The 25,445-nt window shown below is 44.4% G+C and overlaps 1 long non-coding RNA gene across 8 annotated transcripts in view; it reads right to left on the reverse strand.

The window, feature by feature from the left end:
- Positions 1-12,695: 12,695 nt before the first annotated feature.
- The window catches only part of LOC128082703 (uncharacterized), a 248,835-nt gene continuing 236,085 nt past the window's right edge, over positions 12,696-25,445 (reverse strand). For 6 of the 8 annotated variants that reach the window (XR_008207802.1, XR_008207804.1, XR_008207807.1 and 3 more), the window contains 4 exons: positions 24,127-24,357; positions 23,310-23,445; positions 18,195-18,268; positions 12,696-15,676 (listed from right to left, as the gene is read on the reverse strand). This is a non-coding gene — a long non-coding RNA (uncharacterized LOC128082703). The remainder of the gene's footprint in view (positions 15,677-18,194; positions 18,269-23,309; positions 23,446-24,126; positions 24,358-25,445) is intronic. The other 2 variants (XR_008207803.1, XR_008207801.1) reach the window with 2 other exon arrangements.

Here is a 25,445-nt window from a genome sequence, read left to right on the forward strand (position 1 = left end):
GTTTAGCTTATTTCCATGTATGGGACAAGATGCTTTGTACATCTCTGCAAAGCGAATACTTGTTTATGTCAGGTCATGTTCTCATTGGAGTGCTGGATTAATGCACGAGTAGGATGGGCAACTTGGTGCTCTAAGCAACATCTCCCCCATCATTTTGAGATTAACAGAACTATTAGGCACACTATAATTTTGTAATGATACAAGTGAATTCATTCTGCATAATTTGCAGACCATGAATATTAAGCTATAAGTAGACAATACTTCTATAATAGGAAGCAGAAACACAAACTCCAATTTAAGCCAGAAAACTTTGAACCAAGAGCAAGAATTTTTTTTTTTTTTTTCCCCCCCAAAAAACAATGTCTGCCATAGGGAAGCTTCTTTAACACCTCCAAATACATCTCTCCAATAAGCACTGAGATGTCCTCTGAGATACTTCATTAATAGTAATCGGAGCCAATGAGAATCTTTCACTCTCATTTTCAGAGGAGCCATTTATTTCAGCTACGGAGCCAAGTTCTATACCCAAGGCCATTTCATTTCTTGGGGGGGGATGAACTCCTCAGTATCAACCTACTGCCCTTCAGAACCTGTTCTGGCACTACTGCTCAGCCCCCAACAGAAGCTCTAATAAGTTCTAATAAGAGGCTCAATGAAAAACAAGACTATCTTTCTATAACACTATCTGAAATATTGACCCACAAAGTATTCATCAATACACATCAGACCCCTCGGCACAGAAGACAGCAGGAGGCCTGGAGGTGCTGAGGAGAGGCATTGAAGCCAGCTTCCAAATTTCACATTGATAAATCCTAAGAATATCACACAGCCACCCGCACACATGTAAATCACATCTGTAGGCCCTACAGAGGACTTGCAAGAAGCTGAGCAAGGCTCTAAAAGCAGGTGAGCAAGCCCTCTCCTCATCTCTCTACACCAGAATTTCAGATCCCTCTCACTCTTCTATGCTGGCCATGTGTATCAAGAGTGACAACTATGGTAGGGGAGCAAAGATAGAACCAGGCATTTCATTCACTAGCACATTTGACACTGCCTGCTTGAAGCTGCAAACCAAGCTTTACCCAAAGAAGTCCAGGGCCCAGACACAGCTCTCAGCTTGCTTTGCTCATATCCCAATACCACAGATTCTGCTTTCTGCAAGTAGTCAACTCTCACCTCCAGAGGATAACATAAATGTTAGAATAGTCACGTGCGGTTCTCATTAACAAAAACAAGTCCATATAGTAAGCTCGCTTATAGTATTTAGTGCACACGTACCAAATGTCAACAAAGCACTTCAACACACACTGAACTCCTTTCCTTTTCACCAAAATTTAATTTCCATATTTAACTTCAAGCAGTGTTAAAAAGTTCTGCTATAGAAGAATTAGTAATTTAAGCCACGTGTATGGGGGCACTGGTGAATGAACACCATAAGGCTGAAATCTCCGAGACTGACAGAAACTGGGCTTTGTTGTTTTTTCCTCCAAACCCCTAGATTAAGTTCCCTTCAGATAAAAAACACCTAAATGAAATATAACATTTGCCAACAGAACCCACTTCCAGATTATTTTGTTTTTCTTTTGCATAAGCCTGTGACTTCCACATAATCCGCAAGCAAATAGCTCTATTCTGTAGATTAGAAATTATAAAGGACCATGTAATCAGCTGACAAAAGAACTGAAAACAACCCCAGAGGAAACACAGAGCTGCAGGCTCACAATGTGCTGCTCTGTCAGCCGCCCACTCCTGCACCAGATCCTCCTGACGTTTCTTGTGTGACGACTGGACTTCACGAATTGGACTGTAGGATGTTTGCTGGTGAATAATCAGCAAGGGAAGGGGCATGGCATCACGGACAAGGGGTCTGCTTCTGTCTGCTGACCAGATCCAAGCAATTCCTTCACTGCTTGCCCCTGCCACCAACTATGAATCACAGCTCAGCATTGTAGTAGAGGCTAAATTGTTGCTCATCTCTGAACAATGACACTTAAGAAATTAAGTTACTGTAACCTCAGACAAACTGCTTGTGCTTTGGTGGTTTTATTTAGTTCACATGTATCTAAATGTTTAGGTTCTTACACAGTGTCATCAACACTTCTACCACCAGCTCTGACTCACAATTCAACATCTGTCTGTTGTTCAGTCCTCAGAACACAAGCATTTCTCCTCCCTCTGTATTTTTTTTTAATCTATATAATCAGAAAATATTTTCACTTTGCCCGTTCGCCTCACATGCACCCAACTACTGATATTTCTATTGCAAGTGAAGCTGAAATCCAAACCAATCCCATTGTAAGCAAAACTTCCCCTAATCTGATGGCAAATAATGAGCATTTCTCCAGCCATTCCTCCTCTGACTTATCAGTCAGGCTGATGGATGTTTAGCACTTACCTTAATGCAGATTTTTGCTTTAGCTAACATTTGTAGAAGCAGAATCAATTACAAACTGGAGATTACAGGGCTGATGAGCTTTCACGCTGTTGCAGTTGACCATGCAATTGGGTTTCTAAGTGACAGACACCACAAGACCACCTCAATTGGGCAAAATCCTTCTCACATTTCCACATATCTAACTTCATTCAGCACTCATTTCCTACCTTTTGATTTGTTTAATGAGCTGTTTGAGTGCATACATGTACATATGTATGTGCTTTCTCATCCTTACTGAAGGGATTCCTGCATCGGGTGCTTTCAGCACCACATCTGCTGGCACAGCTTCCAAGACAATTGCAACATTGCCCATGGCCTGAGAATGTTCAGATGTGGATGCATTACCCAAAGGAAGCCTTCAGATATGAGAGGTGGTAGAGAGCTGTTGGTCTCCATGAAACAATGCCTAGCACTCTCAAGAAGTGCAAGAGATCCCAAATAAAGCTTTTAATCAGGAAGATCCTAAGCTGAAAAGCATTGTTACAGGTAATTATTTTTAAATATGCAAGTAGAACTGACTTTTCTTACTTCAATGGACTGCCATTGCCCCCACCCCATCCAGCAATATATATTTACTAGCAATTATCAGAGCCATGTCTTTATCGGGATTCCCTTCCAGGGAATTACTTATACAATTAGCAGTCCTTGCTATCTGTATTAAAATCATGGTACTTGAAAACAAATGAAAAAAATCAAGCCTATACCTGAAGATCACCAGCAGGAATGGGAAAGGCCCAGCAGTTGACAGAATCAAGCCCAGCAATAATGGTAATAAGAATTTAACTCACCCCAAAAGGTCTCAACCATAGAGCAAGTGAGTATCTCCAGGGAGAGAAATCCTATTAAAATTTAAGCAGGTAGATGGCATATGAAAGTAGGAGTTTTCTAATTAGCTAACTGCCTCTAGCCCAGAGCTAGTCTCAAATATTTTTTAAACGGTGATACTCCAATTCACATCTGCCAGCTGGAATATTTACAGCTTTGTAATTATTAAAACTGCCTGATCTCCAGAGCTGCAACTGGGTTGGGGCACTCTGAGTCTCTTCCATTCCATCAGGGACTGGTTAGCTTCAGAAAGCCGAAGAGCTACAGATGCCATGCTTCTCACAGTTGATATCTTCTGCTCGTCTTCTCTCCAACCATAACTATGACTGGGTCGTACCATCTCTTTTCCCCATCTCTTTTCCAAATGGCATCTCTTTGCCGTTAAAAGTGAGCTGGCATTATAAATCTTTCCTCCTCTTCACTGAGAGACTTCCAGAACCTCTGTGCCCTACAGTCTGCCACCACGAGCCTTGTGGAAGCTTGAAGCTTCATACCACTAGGGGAGCTTTGGTTGAAGTTGAACAAAAGCATCAGGAGTTGCTGAAAGAAAAAGAGATGCAGATACAGTATCCTCACCTGGGTCTTAGCCACAGAGAGCTGTGCTGGAAATCCAACCTCTGCAGCAATGCTACTGAGAACGATAAACTCATTAAGGCTGCAAGAGATCACTAAAATCACTGGGTCCAATTGTCAGCCCACCAAACTAGCATGGCAAAATCATAACCAGCAAAAAAGTCAAGAAAAAAAAAAAAAATACATGGAATAGATTTCCAGCAGTTCTTTTCATAGCATATTTTCTCATTGCATCACCAGTTCCAAGGTGTGCACCTACTGGGGGATCCGGGCTGGTAATACATCACAGTGATCAGGACAACCACATGGAGATGCTGAATCTCCTGCGAGTTATATTAGCAATGAAAAATGTTTACTCTTTGTGTGTTCCTCCCCAGGAACAACACAAATGCGGGCTCGGGTTTTTTTAAGACACACTTGGATAAGTGCAAACACATCTCTTTTGTAATCAGCCCGGGCTGACCCTGTTTAGCCTGAGGTCAACGACCAGTGGCATCTGACCTGCCGAAGTTAATGCGGCAGAACAATGGGAGAGGGTTGGCAAGGCCTTATCCTATTACCTTTTTGATACCAAATTAATTGTTTTTCTCCTTCTCAATGATTCTCTGACCTTTCAGCTATATGCGTTGCTGGCACAGTGATAGATTAAATTTAAGCAACTACATTTCTCGACATTTTCTCACAGATTTGGAAGTTATTTATGTCTTCCTTTCAGTACTAAGAGGTTTAAGAATGTGCTTATAATTGCAACCCCACTTGATAGTTAAAGAAGATCCAAAATATTAATTAGTTTGGAAGTATTAGAAGAAAAAAAAAAAAAAAAGGATAGATTGCACATAACCAAAAAACTCACACTAATAGTGAAGAAACAGATATCCTCCATAAACCACAGGTAGGCAATTCCAGATGTCTGATATAACCATAATTGATGATGCTTTGTTAACTGGCAATGCCTCATTAATTGGCAAACCCAAATGATTACTAGTAGAATAAATTTAATTAGTCAGACTAATACCTTCCAGAAGGAGAAAATCCCCACAATATCACCATTGGGTGAGAAGAGCTTGCATGGAAAGAGCTTCTGATCCTGGACACATCTTTCATATGACTAAGTTTCTTTTTATTTCCTAGGAGTGGGACCTCTTCACAGGATGGAAAAATTGAGATGATGCAGCGTGACTAGCACCACATTATAAAATAAAGGTGAAGATCAGTTCAGGTTCCCCTATCGCACCCCCATTCCATGCATCAGTTGCAGTGATCAAGCCTAGAAATATGAATCTAAAACTCAAGATGTGACATTTGCCTTGATGTAAAATATCACGGCATGGAGGCCAAACGCACATTCCTCACTTGGCTCAATTTGGTGTAGACACATTGGTCTCCCCTGCCTCACACAGCACAGGACCCACAAGTTCAAATAGTTCACTTCAGACTCCAACTAAAGGAAACAGAACTTTGTAGTTGTCTCAAGACAACACAAAAGCTTTTATTTGATTATCTCAGCAGGACCTCAGAATTATAACTTTGGTCCCTCGTGCTCCTGAAATACACATTATTAAACCAATAAAACAAATACACATTATTCTGATTTAAGCAATATTAGTTAGAACAGGATCAATAGGAGGGTCACACTGGTGGTACCACTGGGTAATTTCATTTATTCAACACACTTAAATATTCTCTCAATTCATGCTTCAAATACAGATGATTAAGCATACATATTAGCAAGATGAAGAGCAAAGGATTTCCTATCATAGCTCTGCTCAAAAGTGACAAAAACGACTTAAGGAGAAATTGGGAGAGAGGTAGTAAGAAGCTAATCTTGTTATAACGATTTAGCATTCCAAAAAGCCTGTGTGGGGGGAGGGGGGAAGGGAAATCAGTCTCAATGTTCTTCAGCTTTTCCAAAAACACACATACCTACACTTAACCTCCAGTCAGAACAGGCACAGTAGCTTCTGTTTCCAGAACAATTTACCAGACTTATGCCAGAGCACAACTTCACAGCAATATATTCAGAAATGCCAGAACCAAACTAATGTGACATTCATAACTGATAAGTAAGAGGAGTTTCACGAAGAGGCAAACCATCACCTTTATGTTTGTCTTTTGGATCAAAATGCACAAGCAGTCAACACAACTGCCAGCCCACGCAAGTCTTCGATATACTTAGGAGTCAGTATGTAATGCTGGTGGAAGGCCAACTTAATCCCCTATAAATAATGAGGTGAACACCATCAGACTGGACTTTGGAAGAAGTTTCCAGTTGAGATGAGTGGCTTATAGTAAGAGCCACTGGGAAAAGTTCTTGTAACTTAAGTCATTATAAAACATTTCTGAAATTAAAAAGCTGGACTAGACTTACCAGCAAATACATGATGCACAAACTAAAAGTAACTATCATATGACTTGACAAATACCCCATATTATTTTTTAATTTCATTTTTAAGAACAAGGAGCTTTTTGGTAAAATTACAGTCAAAAGGATTGGCACCAACATAACCACTGTCCCAAGCACATGCCTTCCTGAACCACCACAAAACCCAATATGTAATGACTGACAGCTGTGAATGACAGCCACAAGAGGAGTTGCTCCTTCAGGTCTCACACCACACGCAGCAGATTTCCATGCGGTTTCTGTCGCAGATCCAAGAAGAGTGGGAATTGACACGAGCACTGCAGGCAACTCATCATCCCCAGGAAGCACACAGAATCATAAATTCACACAATACATCAGAACATTCACCCTTCTTCCTTTGGCAAAAAGTCTCCCCTTCCAGAAACCAGGGAAGCCACCACAGATCACACTACTTTCCTTATTCACAGAATGAGGAAAAGGGGGGAAAATGAAGTTACAAAGAAAAGGAAGAGAAAGCTTCTCTAATTACAGCTCTCCTCAGTGACAGCACTGGGACAAAGAATTGACCCAGCATCACCCACTGGAGATGGCCCAGGAGCTGGGCAGGCTGCACCAGGCTGGGATTGCACACAGTGAGCACTTCCCGTGGGAGAAGGGGTAGCCTTTAGGAAGAGGTAAATATCCTGGTATAAAAAACTAGCAAAGCTAAAGAAAACTGTGCTCATGTCACCAGATGATTGCTTGATCAGATAGAAGAACAACTCTATTGCTCAGTTTGAACATAAGTTCAGTGACACCACTGCTTTCTTGGGGTCCATTTTAAAATACCCATACCTGGTCAACTCTGCTTACGATCATTTCTCCAGTGCAATAAAAACACCACAAAATCTTCTGGCGGAGTTTTGGCTAAATACACAGTTCAGTCATTACCTTCACATGCCACCACCAGCCCAGGAGCACCAGGGCCTGGGGAGGCACCACGTCCCTGAGCTCCTCCATTCATGTTGGTTCCCCTCCCACTGCCCTTCTATTCAGATCACGGCTCACCTGGCATTCAGCATCAAAACAAACCTGCACCACATAACCTCCCTGCTTCCCCTGCTCCTCAGCTTTCAATTACTGACTTTAAAAGTACAATCTGAATCCATGTGATTCAAAATGACCTTGTTACACCTCCCCTTACCTCCCCTTGCAGGGCTCTTGTACTGCAGCTCAGAGTATAAAACCTCAAAACATGACTTTGCTCTAAGCCCCCGCAGCAAGGGACAAGCCACAAGCTGTTTAAGTCTATAAAGGTACATCCAGAGCCAGTGCAGGAGCTGCAGAGAGAGATCGGGGAGCCTGGCTCCAACAGTTTCCAACAAAGTATTTAAACCTACCTGCCTGTTAAATGTTTTTAATGTTCATTTCCTGAACTCTGAGCAGCAATAACCACTCTTCGTTAGAGCACTGCATTAGTCATTATTAAAGTCATTACAGAAGTTAATAAGGATAAGTTATGCATAGATGAAGAGCCCACCACAGCTCACATACTGCACTTAATACAACTCTTTTTCTTTAGTTTCTTCCCTGCTGCTAGGAAAGACAGGCACCCTTATTTCATACGGCCCTGATTCACACATTCACATGGCTGCCTGGTGCCCAGCACAGAGCTGTGTGGAGGAGCACTGCAGTGAGAGTTGGGGCAAGATGCTGACTTCATCTCCACCATCCCCACAGCCCTCCCTTGGGGTAGGGGACTGCTCTTAGCAGTCTTCTACAGCACAGCCCGTTCCCACGGAGGGCAATGACACAGTACTAGTGTAGTACTAGTACAGTACTAGACACTAGTACAAGCCTAGGCATAGATGCTAGTTTAGATGTTACCAAAGCAGCAAACATTACCTTACTCAGAGTTAGTAACAACACAGCACTGCCCCTCCCAGATGAAGAACACTTGCTTTCCCAGCACAGAATTCACTTAGTAGCCATTTGCAGCTTAATACATTGTTCCCAGCTTCAACACAAACTTGCCACTTAAACCAAATTGTTTTAGAAGAACCGGCAGATTTAAGCACACTTAGTCACACAGCACACAAACAGCAACGTTAAACAAACCAACCGACCTCCTGCAGAACAGCCCTCATTACACGCCCAACCCTCTCCTCAAGCAGATATATATTTCCCTTTTCCCCAAAAAACAAACAAACTGCATTTCTGAAAGTACTTTGAAAATAAAAACAACAGTAAAAGTAAAAAAAAAAAAAAACCTTACCTAGAAGAAGAAGCAGCAACTGCTGACCACCAAACAGATTCAAAAAGAGAGGCAACCAGCACACAGGTGGCACAACTTTTAAACTAATTACAGGCACAGCTGGGCCCTACTGTGTCAATTAAGCAGCTTTTGCACTGCAGAAAAGGTTACCTATGTGTAGCCTTGGGTGATGCACTAAGCAGTAAGGCCTCAGTGTCTGAAACCAGAACACATGCTACACCTTGTGCACAAAGTGCTCACACTCATAATTAGGAGTAACAGGACCACATTGCGTATCACCCAATGAAATAGTTAGTTAGTAGTAATCTTACATTCACCTTGATTGTGGGCAACTTCAGCGCTACAGCAGGCAGCCAGGCTGGGTCAAGTTGTGAGCACATCAGAGGCTGCGTCCCAGCTGGCTGTTGTTATGGAGTTAGAGAGGTTGGGAGGGGTCTCTGGAGCTCACTGTTGCACCTTCCTTGGAACCTGCCACCATCTGAGGCAATGGGCAGCCCCAAATGCTGCCCCACAAAAGCAGTATTTACTTGAAAAAAAATACATAGTCCATTGTGGTTGAAGCATGGGCTTACTTGTTGGTATCCCACTCCACCTGATGGTGACCTCTGTAAATGAGGTGGCACAAAGGCCAAAATGGCTGCAGATGTTGGCCCATGCAGCCATTGGTGTTATACAGGTTCTGAGAAGCTAAGGCTGCCCTTCAACACCAGTCTCTACATAAAGTTAAATGGTAAGGGCCAGTATACAACACACAATAAAACCAGGGGTTGTGTGGCAGAGACCTCTCCTATGCAGAAAATAGCACTGCCTGGCACTGCTCAGACACTGGGAGAGTTGCACAGAGGTGCTTATATCAACTCCTGTTTAAAAATTCAAGCCCAATTTGGGCCATGTTTGCCCATTCTGTGAGGATTTCAGGCTTTATTTTCAATTGTACGCCAACGCATGAGGAGTTTTAGCAGAGCAGCACCATAAAGCCGTGTGGATCTGAGGGCTCTGCCAAGCGTGACATCAAATCTTCCAAAGAGTGAGGTTAGATAAAGCACCAGATAGCAGCAAATTCTTGATTGAAATAAAACACCAAACATTTCTCCTTGGCTGGCAACAGGTGAGTTCACAGGAAACATTTCCTTATCCACAGAAGTTTCTTTTATAGCAAACCCACAGGTTTCTCTGCCTCCCAAGAAAACTGTCTCGCAAAATGTTTAAAATGTTATCAGCTTAGAAAAAAATAACACTACTTTTAACTGATGGGAAAGGAGCCCGTTGGCTCTAAAGTTTCCATCTCTGAGTCGGGCGCTCAGTGTTGTTTGGGGCCTTTGTTCGGGGTAAATCAGCCATCAAAAATCCAGCCCTGCTGCTCCTCGCATGTGCTGGGCAGGATGACAGGAGGGATCCTGCAGCCCAGGCACTAATTACCTGTCCAGACACCTCAGGAGCTCCTTCGAGCAGCTGGCAGGGGTTTTCCCCATTCCCTCCACATCCCCTGTGGCTGTTGTGGCCACTAACTACCATTTACAAGGATGGGAACCACTTCATTGCCACGGGGACATGGGCAAGTTTGGTGTTCCCTCCTTCCCTGACTACTTCAATGATACATTCACGTGCTGGGCAGATAATGTCCCAGTGGGGTTTTATGGATGCTGAAGGTGGGAGAAGCACTGGCAAACCCAGACCCATGCCAGAGAATCTTTCATAGCACAGAATCACAGCATATCCCGAGCTGGAAGGGACCCCTGCACTGTTTTTGCTGAGGACTCATATTCATCAATGGCTGAACTCCAACAGTCACCAACTGAAACACGCTCAGAGGCTGGGGGAGATGAAGGCATCACCTGAACACTGAAAGGTGAGCGTTTATCCCAAACAAGCACACAACAATGACAGTGCCCCAGCGGGCTTTGTTTCTCTTTTTTACACCCTCTCAGTAACAATAATAATATAGAATTTCCTTGAAAAAAGGGCAGAAGGAAAAGTTTCCCGCTGCTCCATGAGCATGATCCCCCATGCACCCCGGGACAAGGAGGGTTCCCCAAAGCAGCACCCAGGGCACTGGGCTCACTGCACTGTGGGGTCAGTGGCTGAGAGGGAGGAAAAAAAACAAAACAAAACAAAATAATAATAATAATAAAAAAAAACTAATAAAAAAGCAAAGTAGGAATAAAAAAAAAAAAAAAGAGCTTAAATTTTTGCAAGAGAAAACAATCCTCCTGCCGGCAGCTGTAAATAAAATAACAGCAGTGGGGTGATTTGCAACCATGTAACGGGCTTTTGTCTGCGCCTATTTCTCTCTGCCTTGAGGGTTTCTGTGTTCCTTCGCCGCAGGATCCCAATGTTTCTCCCTCCGGTACAAAGGCGGAGGGCTGCAGCCCCTCCCCCGGCTGCTCGCCCCCAATCTGCCCACGCTGCGGCTCCGGGGGGTGCAGGGCTCCGCAATTTAGGATTCCTGTTGGATTTTCAAGAGCACCGCTCTAGGACGTGCCAGGTTTAAAAACGGGTTTACTCATCTTTTTAACTCTTTCTTTGCCCCCAGATTTTTCACGAAGCCCATCGGGCATTTTGCTCCCTGTAGGAAAGTTAGAGGTATTTATGAGTCTAATTAGAGGCATTTGTAAGAGTGATTAGTGTGAAGTATCAGCTGCTGGTGGCTGCGTGTGTGTTCACACATGGATGCAACGCCGCAGTTCACAATTTGTTTCTGTGCCTGAAAGCTGCGAAATGCCCCGAATTCCCCCAGGCAGGCGCTGTGCACGGCTGTGCATTGTGCTGTGCATTGTGCTGTGCTTTGTGCTGGGATGGAGCAGCACGTGGCTGAGCAAAACCAAATTTTTTTAAAGTACATTATTTTTTATTTTTTAAGAAGAAAAAAAGGATATGAGTGTTGGAAGGCAGTGTTTGAGTCCTTGGGACAAAGTCTGACATGGCCCCACTTGTGCCTTGTGATTGCCAGTCACACAGGTGCAACATCCTACCTCCCTCCTTTTGCCATCCTCAGCTCCAGGGCTGTAGTTCTCCAGCACAGCAATCCCTCATCCACTCTTGTCCCATATTTGTCAGCAGCGCATCACAGGAGGTGCTTTGGGGACTAAACACATCTAAAAATGAACAATGAACTCAAACGCAACGCTGTGTAGTGGGGCTGTGCACCCCTGAAGTCCCAGAGTGAGGGATGCTCTGGGGCCAGACGTTCCACAGTCACTGAACATCCTCCAGAGCACAGTGAGTCCCAGAGTGCATGGACAAGACACTGAGCCATGCACGAGTGCTCACAGGGACAGGCCCTCAGCACCATACACCTTCAGCCCTGGGGATACTTGCTCGTATTCTTGCGTCTCCCCAAACCCAGTCAGAGCCCCCAGGTGGCCAAGAGCTTTCTGACGCCTCTGGACAGCTTGGGTCCCTCCATCCAGGTTTATTTTGGCAGTCACCATGTAAACACAGTGGGAAGGTGAGCGCTGCTGCCTCCACACACTTAGAGAAGCTTTTAGCTGGAATGGCTTGGGGAAGGTAGGGAGAAAAGTAGGGAATATTTTAATAATAGACTTATTCTAGGAAATTGAGGTCTGTTCCCTGTCACAAAAGCTGATTTCCCAATGGTGTGTATAGCAGTGGGTCATGCAGTTACACTGCACTAGAACCCAGCTGCCCACACCAGCAGCAAGCAGCAGCCCCAGAGCGCCCAGGACACAAAGCTTGGCCTCAGCAGATGGAAGGCCGTGGTCAGAACTCCCCCCAGGGTCACACTACAGCAGTGCACACAGTGCCTGCCAGGTAGACTGCAGCAGCAGGACTGTCTCTCATCTTTAAGGAGGATTTTTTAGGGTATTTTTTCCACACAAGAGGGTTTTGGCCTGAAATCAAGCTTATCCAAATCTCTGTCCACATATTTTTGCAGCCCATGAAGGAAATTGCCACAATAAAATTCATTCTTCATTGTGATCTTCGCTGGAGACTCTTCTCGAATGCTCCCTTTAAGTACAGTGCTCCTCCTTTCCATGTTAGCATGTCCCGCAAATGCAGCCACAGCTGGAATACAGGCACTTCAGGGCTTTGACAGAAAAAGAAATAGCTCAAAGACAAATCACTGATTTCAGAGAGAGCAGCCAGCAGCACTGGGGTTAATGAACAAAATGACACGTTGGAGAAGTAAGAATATTGATCTCACTTTCCTTAACCAGCCAGGTAATGTGGGGGCAGGCACCGAAATCGTAACTAGAAACATACAGATGTCATTAAAACACACAAAACCCATCACATACATATTTTAATTTTATCAGAACTTTTGTTTGCAGAGATACAATGAATATAGATGGCACTGTTACTGTGTAAACATCTTCCTTCAAATCACTGAAATGTCAATGTAGATTTTAAAACACAGTTGTATATACTTTCTTTTTTTTAAGTAGAAAAAGAGCAAATAGTTATAACAAGTAAAATGCACTTGAGAAAAGTCCTGAAATGAACTGAAAAAGGATGAAACCATATGAGAGAATACATCTGGAAGAATGGCATTTTTGTTTGCTTAACAATAATCAAATTTGCCTAGCAGGAAAGCTGGATGGGAACTCCTTGTACCATCCTTCATTAGTTTCAATTAATAGTTTATTTGCCATTAGTTAATGTATGATACTGCTGGGTCTTTTTACAAGCAGCCAGTGCAAGTTGAGAAGAAAGTATATTAAACACCAGAAGGAAAATGAGATGATATAAAACAGCCCCTGATCCTGCTAACCCCTGCTCCTCGGAGCAATCCCCTTTCTTTCCTACTTACTGCACAGTGCAAGAGCCTCGGGATTAAGTCAGATCTTTGAACCATAATTCCATTTATTTGGAGAGACAAATGTGCCTTTCGCTCAACTTAAACGTTTCCTTTTAAAAGAGGCTGTCAAACCTGAAAGCACATTAAATTCACGTTTAGAACAAACTTTGTTCTTGCATGGTTCCAGGCACAGGACACAGACGCGGTGCTGCCCGAGGTTCAGGTGCCGGATGGACACCTGCAGGAAGTCAGGGCTGGCAGTGCCTCACGCTGCCCCTTCACCACCACAGCTGCTCCTGTAGGTGAAGGAGGCAGAACAGAAGGTGATACTATTCAAACATTTATCATACAGCATTGGGCACACTGTCAACAACAAAAGACATGTAACATGTAGCCCTTCTTTCACATGCATTAGTGAACAACCAGTCACAAAATGTTATTTTATTTGCAAGACTGAGTTCTGAGTTTTTGGTCTACTTCTCATTCTATTTTCTAGGACAGTTTTTGTAATGGTTTGGATCCAGCTGATAGATTAGTATCACTAATTCACCCTTTCTTAAAGAAAACTAGATTGAGTCATTTAATAATTCAACATTAGACATCTTTGAACCCAAAATTATTAGACTGCCTTATAGACCAGTAAAGCACATTTTGCCTCAGTTTAGTATGAAATATTTCATTTCCCCCAGTTTCATCTGGTTAGACACAAAAACTTCAGGACTTCTGAGCTATTTGCAGTGTCCCAAGTGTAAGAACAAAACTGGGTTACTCATGTTTACCTCTGTCCAACAATGGTTAGACTACATCCTTATGAAAATATAAAAGCAGTAACAGATTCACAGCAAACTCACAGAACATCAGCTTCCACTGATTCAAGGTATTTGTGCAGGAAGCCTATTTATTATTTTTAGATTGTCCCACTGTTTGTCCCATGGGGAAATCAAAATGCCAAATGACTTTATCAGAAATACCAAAATGCTACAAGCAGAGCTTGTAGGGCTGGGCCTCATCCTGGCCTTGTACAGCTTGGCAGGTGAGCAACCAGTTTCAGCTCCTTCACTGCCTAAACCTTTGGTAGAACTGGTTTGTGCTCAGATCTAGCACAGGATTTGGCCAGGTCTGACTGGCCACCCATTACCTGCACCCATTAGGTACTATGGCCAAGGTGTCAGAGAGACACCTCCTATTGAAGGGTTAAGACTCAGGCAATGCCTGGCACAGGTCTCCAGGTCAGGGAAGAGAAAGCGAGTGGATCTCCTGCACTAAAGTGAAAAACTTTGTGTCTGACACTTCGCCTGTCTACATAAAGAGTACTTGCAGTTTGGCCCAAGCCTGAAGTTGCTGTTTAAGTAGCCCTTGTCTATAGAAATGTTAGGAGACAGTCCAAGCACCATCACAGCCTGGCACATCACTGAAAAAGCAGTCAGTGTGATCCTGCAAGGGTATAATGGTCCTTCTGAGCAGCATCAATCCAAAATCAATTTCCCTTTCTTGTGACAGTACAAGCTCTAGCACAAAGGTTTGGTCTATGAGAGCAGTTGTGAAACACACACAGTGATTTTAATTTCTAGTTTGAAATATTGTCCTATGGGCAGTCAGGTCTGGGGCTGAGCACCAGCACAGTCACAGCTGAAAATCCACAGTTACAATTAGTAACTACTGAGGTCCAAACAGGTGCAACAAGTTATAATTGACTGACATCTTGATGAACATACTTACAAGCCATTTCCAATGCAAGGCAACGTAGAAATACGCTTATGTAAATACTCACTGGAAATTGTGGAAAAACAGGAGAAATTAAGCCAAATGATTTTTCAGTTACAATCAATTTGACGTTTGTTTTGTTTGAGCTTTTTGAGGGAAGTTCCCGAATATCCCACCAGGCTCTAACAACGTTTGGAATACGCTGTCCCTCCGGCATGCTTCATACACGTATAGGTCAGCCACGCGCCTCGTGCTCAGCCTGCAGCCCATGTGATGCCTTGTTTACCCACTGCACAAGCAGATACGTGCAGCAGCCATTCCATGGCAGAACTTGCCTCGAGTCCACCACTTTGCTGTGCTGGAGTCTGCAAACACTGGGTGGCTGTGTTCCCCTCCTCCTCCCTGTTCAGCAGCGTCCACACTTGTTGTTTGGAGTGAAACTATTCCAGATTCTGGAGAGCAGAAACATAGAGAGAGACACCGAGGGCACGAGCACATTATCAGAAAGAATTTGAGTGCTCCCAGCAGCCCAGCAGCAAATTAGAAAGTTTTGGCTCCCAAGAATGAGTTGTGTTGTTTGTTCCTGCACACTGCAGCTGCTCTTTCCCTCTCTTCCCCATCCCCCTCCATTGGGTGGTTTATTACACACAAGCCACTAATGAATGGGAGCCGCTGTTTTACAGTACACCACACTTACAGGACTTATCTCTAGGCCCACCACAGATTTGACTGATCAACAGCAGGGCACCACCATCATAATTCTTCCTAGAAACAGGAGGATAAAAAGGGGTTTGTTGGAGGTTGGCTGCGTCTGCAGAGAATCCTGCCTGCGGGGCCTGCTGATGCCATCGCTCGCTGCTATGGTCTCTGGCCTAATAAGGTACAGAAACAAAGATTGTTCACTTGTTCAAGAACACTAAAGCACCCGAGTGACGGAGAGTGGAGGCAGCGGGGCACACATCCAAGTGGGATTAAGGCCACAAGTGCAACTTCGCAGGGCTGGCTGGGTGGCAGGGGGATATCTGCCTCTGAAAAAAAACACCCAGTTCAAACATAATTTATAATGTGTCACTCAGTCAGAGGTGGCTGTCATTAAGAGTTAAACGTCGCATTGTGTTCAACTCATTCCGATAAGAATTCCCTAAGCTGCTTATATGTTATCATAACTCATGAGGAACTGGAGCAAGAACAGGGAGGGGGGAGGCTTTAAGGGTAGGATGAGACCCAGCTGAGGTGCAGGGACAGGGGAGCAGTACTGGATGGCCGCCATTTTGGTGTGGTGTGCCAGATGCTGTGGGGCAATGCTGGACAGCCACCATTTAGGTGTGGTGTGCCCATATACTGCAGAAACACTGCCACACACACACAGTTTTGCTGCGGTATGCCCACACGTTGCAGGGCAGCAGAGGACAGATAACCATTTTAGTGTGGTGTGGAGTGCCACATGCTGCAGGGCAGTGCTGGATAGCCGCCATTTTGGCGTGGAGTGCCCACACACTGCAGGGAAGTTCTGGAGAGCCGCCATTTTGTTGTGGAGTGTCCTTACACTGCAGAGCAGTGCAGGATGGAAGCCATTTTGGTACGGAATGGTGTGCCCACATGCTGTGGGGCAGTACCAGATGGACGCCATTTTGGTGTGGTGTGGAGCCGTGTGCCCACACACCACCAGGCCCAATGTAGTACACAAGGTGCAGGCCCTGCTTCATTATTACCTCAGCTGTGGAATAAGGGAAATTCACCACAGCTGGCAGCTTAGCTGCTGACAGTGAAGAAGGAAGATATGTTGTAGCCAAGTAGGATGCCCTTCAGTTAATATCGCTTACTGGACATGGGCCCCAATGGCAGAGCAGGCAAGCAGCTCTGGTGGGCAGCACTCAGTGCTGCTGGCTGGCCTGGCAGCTCTGAAGTTTTTTCCTCTGGCCTAGGGAAATCCAGCAGTAGGCTCTCACGGAGAGCCCAATCCCACTGAACTTCAGAGGCCTGGTAGAGAAACTTCCCCCAACAGTTTTTCTGCTGTCTTGCGTTAGGTGTTGAGGGAAATCCTGTGTGGAAAAAGGACAACAGCCCCATGAGATTGTCCATTGTCACAGCTCTTTCCATAGCAGCTCACTGACCTAGCACAACATCCAACCCAATCCCCCGCTGGGAGAGGCTCTCTGGCACAACCTGTGCAGAAAGGCCGTTTGTTTATCTGCTAGCTGCGACTGCTGGATCGCGTTACACCTGCTGGGGCTGCCGGTAACGTGGGAGGTGGATGTTAGCTTGGCACTGTTGCTTTTATAAAGCCTTTAATGTAACAGGCTCTGGCTGTGTTCAGGTGCTCACCCATCAAGTCAAGGCTTAGGGAAGCTTGTGCTGAGACATCCCAGGCTCCCATTTCCTTGTCACTCAACTCAACAACTGCAGTCTGGCTGCGGTAGGTGTAGGAGAAATAGTTCTTCTGCATCTCATAGTGAAACAGCCACCCCCATCTTCACAGCCACGGATTTCAGCTTTCCTTGGCCTTTCCAATTGCTTGTTGTGATGACATCTTACACTGAGCATAACTGGCTCTCTGTGCTCAGCCAGGCACCAGAAGATGAGATGCGATCATGAGGGTACAGTGAGTCACGAAGGACACACCACTCTCCAGCAGGCTGAGATGGGAGCATGGCAGTGTCAGTGATGAGAGATCTTCAGCCAAGCTTGGTTCCCCAGCCTCCCCCTCTATGGCTTTCAGGTTTGTTCTTGCTGAGGGAAGAGGAAGTCCTAAACAACTTCCTTGCTTCCCTGAGGCATATTGCTGTGTTATTTCTGCCTGGTCTACCAGGAGACCAATGTCTCCAATTTGTGTGTAACCATTCAGAACCATTCCAAAAGGTATCCAGTTTTCTGGGTACTGCAAGGCAAACATATCACCAGCTCCAGCTGTCCTCAGACAGGCATGAGCTCGGATGAGTAAATCACAGCCAACTTTGCTGGCTACCACACAGTGGTAACTGCTTTGCTGCTGCTGCTGTTTTGTGGACACCACACTACAGGTGTGGAATCCAAAGAATCTGCACCTTGTATGTGCAGGTATGGACTCAGGTCGGCTTGCACTTATGGAGAGGTTCCTGTGCCTCTGGCTGAGGTGTTACAGGCTATCTGGCAGCTGATATCTCAGAAAGCAGTCAGCGTGCTGCAGCTGTCCCTTTTCATGGTGAGCAAAACGAAATCAAACTGCATGCGCCCATTCCTCTCATGCAGCCCAGCACTGTATGGAGCACAAGCACACATGGGAGCACACACACACACGACTTACTATACATATAATGGCAAAGATTTCTTCTAATAAGTTTCTCCTTCTGAAGTCACTCAGGCTTCATAGAATCTCGCCTGAAAAAGTACAAGACAAGTTATAAGTCAAAATGGAACTCACTCGTTTATCTTCCCTATCTGTATGGAATGCAATCAGACACAATAAATAAATACTGAAAAATGCATTTGTTTTAAATGTCTGTGAACAAAGGGTTTGACATATTTGCAGTATGTAATACTGTTTTTAAAACATTATTTTAACCACCTGATACATTCAATTAAATATAGAACACTACGCAAGTTGTATTTGCATTCTGGAAGAGCAGCTCTGAAAGAAACTGGAAGTGTGGCAAACATTCTGAAAAAAAAGTGCTTTGAACAGGGATTGAGATCTCCTTGAAGGGCTGCAACAGGACTGACTTTATAGTATTACTTGTAAAAGACAAGTGTCTTGTTTTTCCTTGCACGACAGAGCCACTTTGAGAAGGACAGACTGACAGCTTGGTCTGTGCTCCAAGAAACAGAAAAAAAAAACCAAAAACACTTATTGGAGTTCCTTTCTCCAATATTCAATGAAATTCCTACTGCAGTAAATAGTTTTTAAACAAACAAACAAACAACACAGAAAGCAGAGATAACTGATGGGAGAAAACAGAGGCCGTTTTCCAGGCAGTGACACTGCCACTTTAACAGTTTCCCACTGTACTTCAGTTTAGCTGCCAGAGAAGCCTTGTTCAGCCTATTTGGGGGCCCCATGAAATGCTGCAAGCGTTACTGAAATGAGCACTTGTCTTTTGTTGTGCTGCATGCTAGCACCATACAGTGCTGAGCTGATAAATCCACTTTTTCTAGCACAAGCATTTTTCAAACAAAACTGCCATGAGACTGATGAGTAATGCCAGCTTGCCAAAAAAGAAAAAAAAAAAAAAAAAAAAAGAAACAAAAAAAAAGAAACCACACCAGCACTGCTGACAATGACAGCTGTTAAATTCACATATCCACAAAATGAGATGGGTTACATAACTGGAAACTACACGAGCAACTAAACAGCAAGAGGAACTGCTAAGCAGAGCGCAAATCGGGATCAGGAAGGAGCGCATCACACGTCCCTGTGTACTCTGCCCACCAGTGATTGCAGACAGCAAAACTTTCAGGCATAAAAAAGTACTTTGTGAAATTATTATTATTTTATAGACACAGTGCTGAGCTCTAGAGAAGGTCTGTAACACACACAAGGCAGAGCAGGAAGGCAAAACATCATCCTGTCACCACATCACCTGCCTTTATTTCAGCTAACCTCAAGCAAAATTGTACAAAATCAAAATAATCTGCGCTTCCATTTTGTTTGCTCATGGCCAGCTTCATTCCCATTATACGGTAAGAGATACTTTAATTTAGATTATAAATAAAGCATTTGACCTGGTGGAAATTTAGCGCTTACAAGTTTTTGTTACAAGAAGGAAGTGTATTCATGTGGCTATTCTTCAACTGAGAACTAAACATGAAATGAGCAACTAAACACATAAAGTTCCTCATGCTTTACCACATTACCTGTAATAAATGAGGCTAATGCAAAAGATGTGAAGACAAATCAGGAAAAAGAAATGAAACGCTCGAATGAATATTTTCAGAATGATGTCCCCTAAACCAGTGTGTAGGTACAGTCTGCTGTGTAGGAGAGTAGTGAAAGCAGAAGCAAAATATTAGATGTGCATTAAGCCACAAGCTGAGATTGCTGCAAACAATGGCTAAGTCTGTTTGCTCTTGGAAGCCTTAATGTAAGGAAACATCCTTATAAGAGATGAGACAAAAGCAGGTCTATAAGTGACAATCCCGTAGGCAGTGAAGGATTAAGAACTTCCTATAGCTCCTGGAGTATCAACCTACATTGTAACCCTTCCAAAAAGACTGCCCTAAGAGCTTTCTCTGACTTAGTCTGCCCAGAAAAGGGAAAAGCATCAGAATTAGTTTGACTTTCCCTCTGCGTGCCAGCCATGCACACACTTAAAGCAGAGAGGAGAGGTGAAGAAAAAGAGAAGGAAGTGCAGCACTTATTCGGCATCTCCTGGCAGCACACCTGTCAGCCCAGCTGCCCACTTGCCCTCACTGCTTCCTGCAGTGAATGCAGAGCTTCTCCATCCCTGCTCTTGGCTGAGTAGCGCTTCCCACTCAGCAGCACTGGAAATGTGGTTTTCATACAAAAACAAACACCAGCTAGGCTCAGGCTTCAGTGTTAATTTGTAGTTTTTATTTTCTTCATTTTGCTTTGAAGTGCTTTTTATTGCTGTTGTTTTGTTTTTCTTCTGCTTGCTTGCTTGCCTGAGTGAGAAAGCATGCTCATTTGCTACACACACGTAATTCATTTGAAAATATTTTCTGCTGCCGATGGACCACAGGCTGAGACACAGTCCCGCAAAACAGGCATCCTCAGACCTTTCAGGTCGGCAGATCACTCTCAGCTGTCAGACTTGAGTGCGGGCTGCCACACACTCTTCTCATCAAAATTTTAATTGAAGACCATGAGCGTTATTATTTAATACAGTTCCACAGACCACCTGCAGCAAACTCACCAAGGCCCCATGGATTAGCAGTGATCCATATGATAGAGGCTGGGAACCACCAGCTCAGCGCCCTTGCTGATTCCGACTGCTCGTCCCTAACGCTGTGCTAAGCCCATTCATGTATATCGTTCTGTTCAAATGAAAGCAGCCTGCACTTCAGAAGGTATTTAATGGAATCAAATGATTGGGAGTGAGAACTTCCCAGATCTGGAGTGGCCAAAGAAGATGAGCAATCCCACTGCAGCAACCACCAACACACACCACATCCCAGCTGTATGAGATGAACAATTAAAAAAAAAGGCAAAGAGTTACAAAAGATGCAAACCCAGAGGCCTCTTTCAAGGTGGCTTTTGTGCACCTGCAGTTGATTATAAATTGGACAGGATCTACAGTGTTCAGCTCAAAAGAATTTGCAACAAGTAAAAGGTCTCGAGATCTCTTGTTATTCCCTCTGCTAATGATTCCTCCTCCCAAGTCTTTTGAGAAAGTTTGGGGTAATTTTTACAAAGTTCCAGTGCAATGGTTGGATTCTCTGCTTTAGATGGTTGGATCAACCACCCTGCCTGTCAGGTTGAACTGTATGCTCACTTTACAAAGGAAATATGAATATTTAAAATAAAAAAATAAGTAAGTAAAGCTGCTAAAAATTCTGCAGTTGCTTTTGAAACCACTGAGGATTCACCTTGCAGCTGCTCAGAATTCCTATTTTTAAATGCTTTTTCTGAAAACCAAGCAAATACGCTGATGCTGATCCTCATCAAGGACTGCGAGCTCTGCCTTGCCAAGCTTAGTCATTGAGGGCACTCCCCTGAACTAACATGCTTGCTAATGCAAATAAATTGGTTTTAGTACAGTTCTATCAAAAATCAACAGCAACAAACTATGGGCAGTAGTGAGGATGGAATTAGAGTGAGTGTTGTCACTGACATGCGTATGTAAGTGCATACATGATGATGTGCATATGTAAGTCTGGGTCTCACATTATTTAGGGCACAGTTCTGCCCCTCTTATTAGTACCAATTCATCTCCTGCTCTTCAGATAACCCCCACGGGCAGATTATGGCAGCCCTAAGAGGCAGAACCTCAGCCAACAGGCGGCCCCGGTTCTGGGCTTTGTGCAGAGCCAGGCTTTGTCCCAGTCCAAGCAAGAGGCTCTTGCTGTTGCAGCGGATGGCACTGCCTGGCCGGGCGATGCCGTTTAGCACAGGGAGCACAAAAAGTCTTTGGGCAGGATTCCCACTGGGATAAGTTTGTATAATTTTTCCAAGACTGGGAACAAACATTAACGCAATTTTCTTCCTTCAGAGCAGTTTTAAAGTCACTCATAGTGTGAGAGCATTTTCCTCCTTGGAGACTGGACTTTGCTCCTCCATGCAGTTCCACTTACTCACCTGGTGACTGTGATTGTGAGCACGGTGTGCAGAGCTGGGGGCTTGCAGGGCTGATAATCAACCAGGACAGCAAATCCTCTTGCTCAGAGGACAAGTTTATAGATTTGTTTTAAAAAATTAAGCCTCTGCAGCAGCCTACCCTCATCCCCATCCCAATGGTTTGTTGCTTAAAATCTTACAGGAAAAATGTAATTTTCTCTATTCTCTTCTAGGAAGATGAAAATTTTCTTCTGCAAAAACGTGTATACCCAAAGCTGTGGCTTGTCCATTTGAATTACAGATCAGCAAACAAAGCCTGAGAAACTCTCCTACTTTCATTCCATTCTGAGTGTGACTTGATTTCCCAGCTTAAAAATAAATTTACACCAATTAAGAGCTCCTTGAATCTAGAAAGAACACATACATTAGAGATATTCCTCCCTAAAATAAACATACTGCTTTAATGAGCTATCTCCTGGGTTTTAGGATCTTAAAGCAAAAGCGTGCTTCCCAGGGGCCTGTCTCACCACACGTCAGCCACCTTGGTTTATAAGTTAAAAATCAAAATATGAGTTTTGTTTGAAATATATAAAGTGCTCATTTCTCCTGTGTTCATGCTCGATTTGATATTGTTAGGGAGAAAAAAAGGGTCCTTGACAGAACGGTTTATTTGAGGAATGGTTAATGCTAATACAAACCTTCCACTAACGAGGATGTTTAAAATTGTTTTTTAATATGCCTTTAATGACCTCAGCTCCTCATACCTACCTCCTCGCTTCCAAAACTGTTTGCACTGTCCCCAATAACACTCAGCGGAAAGCTGTCGCTCCTGCCTAAATCCTTACTTAGGTTGGATGCTATGCCTCCGTTAGACAGGGTCACGAGGTCACGATCGATTTTGGAGGCCACCTGGAGAGCCCAGGCCGTGAACTGACTCAAAAAATTTATATCAGAGCGGGAGCGGCCCACCTCCCAGGGCTGAGCCCGTGCTAAGGCCCGGCCGTGGGACGGAGCCTGCAGCCCCAGCGCGGGGAGAGGCCAGAGTTGTTGACCCCGCGCGCTGACCCCTTCAAACTTCAGGAGAATTTTTCTGGCAGTTACCACGGTGACTGGGCACTCCAAGCTTATCCTTCTTACCACAGGGAAAAAAAAAAAGTTAAGAGGGAAAAAGAAAACGTTAAAACCTACCTCGTAGAGATGTCTATCAAGAAGCAAACATGTAAATGTTTTAATTGTTTGCTTCGCTCCTTGGGCTGCTCTGGTTCCAGCTACAGCATCCGAAGCTGCCGGCAAGAAATCGGTTTGGCTGAAAACATTTCGGCTTCTGGAAAAGAAACGTTGAATGGATTTAGCTCTTCTAAAATCTGCCTGTGGTCACGAGTGGCACGCTAAGGGGCTTATTGTGAAATCATTCTTATTTTTTCTTTCTATGTCTGTCCCCAAATTATTGCCATTTTTTATCGAATTCAGAACAAACTGAGGAAAGGCTCAGGAAGGGATTCCAGCTGCCTTCAGCTTTTCTCCAGTTAAGAACCAACAGCCTGACGACAGCACTGAACACGCAGCAATATGCTGCTGTGGTCTCTTCAGAAGAGGCTGCATAACCCACTTAATGCACCATGAAATATTATTTAACAAGTGCAAAAGAAAAAAAGAAAAAGTTGTCAGACACCTTTACTGTTGTTTTTTTCAGGTACTTTGAACATGACCCATTTCTCACTTACAAAATGTCCCAGGTAAGCAAGTTCCCATGATGCCGACAGAAATGCACCGAGGGGTCAAGAAGTGCACTGAGCAAACAAGAACACAAAATGCACCCTCTGTTCCTAAAACACTAAGTGAAAACTGCTGCTGCTTAATTTCCTAGCAATCCTGTACAACAGATGAAGCTTTTATGCAAATTTTTCGATTGTTCCTATACCTAAAGAGCACTTTCTGAAAGGGAGTGCAGACCAGCACGCAGTGTTAGTGGGGAAAAACCTGCTTAGGGCTTCCGATGGCCAACCTTCTGTCAGCATCCCCAGGCTGCTGTGGGCTGCCCGCTTCTGGACTACAGCTGAACAGGGGTTTAATGGTAGAAAGTTTCACGTCATCTGGTCTCACACGCAGTCTTGGAGTATCTCTGTCTGTTTGCAGAGCTGAATAGAAATATCCAGATGTGTTCAGCCAATGCTCAGGGCTGAGGTGGCCGAGGGGTCTGCAGAGGTGGCCCTGGCACAACACAGTGCCTCAGCTCCTGTGGGTGGAAAATAACGCAGGTTTGTGTGTGAGAAGCAAACCGCGCACATCTGCTGTTTTGTCACACATTCATTTTTCATTTCCACTACAAGGAAGAGAACAAGGAAGGCCAGCATGTGTGCACCAACCAACATTTAAAAAAAAAAAAAAGTGAATACGGAGACTGCAAAGGACTTTTCCTCCACTCAGAACTGGTTAAATTGCTCTGAAACATCATATGCTTCAATGCCAAATAGATACATAGACTTGTGGTAATATCATTCAGCAGTTTTGAATTAACCGTGAAAACAATTTAAATTAAAAACACTTAGAGATTGTTTTCCTATTACTAGACAAAGGCTAAGCCTCTCCTTAAGAGATGAATTTTTTCATTTGTGCTTTCATTGTGGCTAAACAAGGTGGTTTCACGTTTTCCCCTTTTTTTTCTGCATGAAATAATCTAAGTTGGAACAATCAGGTGGCTGATTAATAGGCCAGAGGGAAGAACAGAAGTGTCTGTTACATTTTATTTTTTGCACTCTTTTTCAACAGCCCTGTATATACAAGCATGTGCTTTTCAATTAGATAGCATGATTTATGAAGTCATGCTCAGGGCTCGCCAGGTTGTTGACTCAGATTAGAGCTATGATGCCAGCTCACTCCCTGGTGACAAACACTGACTGTCCTTCCCGCAGCCAGGCACCCCTGGCAGCCTTACTAAAAGACCTTGTGGTTGGCAGAGTGCTGAGCAGGAAATGAGGTCCCCTCCGGTTCGGGACGGAGATGACTGGAGTTACAGAAAGCTGGAAAGCAAAACCAGGACCTCCTGAGTCACAGCCTTCCAGCTCCCAGGACCCCACGGCTCCTGGCACACCTGCACCCCCTGTGCACCCCCTGTCTTTCCAGGAGCCCCCGGAGAGCTTTGGGTCCGGCTGAGACCAGACAGCAACTCCATGTGGGAGAGGAGAAACGATGGCACAGCTGCCCCTGTTGTCCCCCCATGTCCCAGCCTGGCCTCAAAGCTCAGCACCCTCCACAGGGACACTTCCCTGCTCGGTCCCAGCTGGAAGGTTTTGGCACATCTTGGGGTGGTTTGCTAGCTGCATT

The sequence above is a fragment of the Tympanuchus pallidicinctus genome, unplaced genomic scaffold (assembly GCF_026119805.1).
Source record: "Tympanuchus pallidicinctus isolate F22 unplaced genomic scaffold, pur_lepc_1.0 scaffold22, whole genome shotgun sequence".
Classification (NCBI taxonomy): Eukaryota; Metazoa; Chordata; class Aves; order Galliformes; family Phasianidae; genus Tympanuchus; species Tympanuchus pallidicinctus.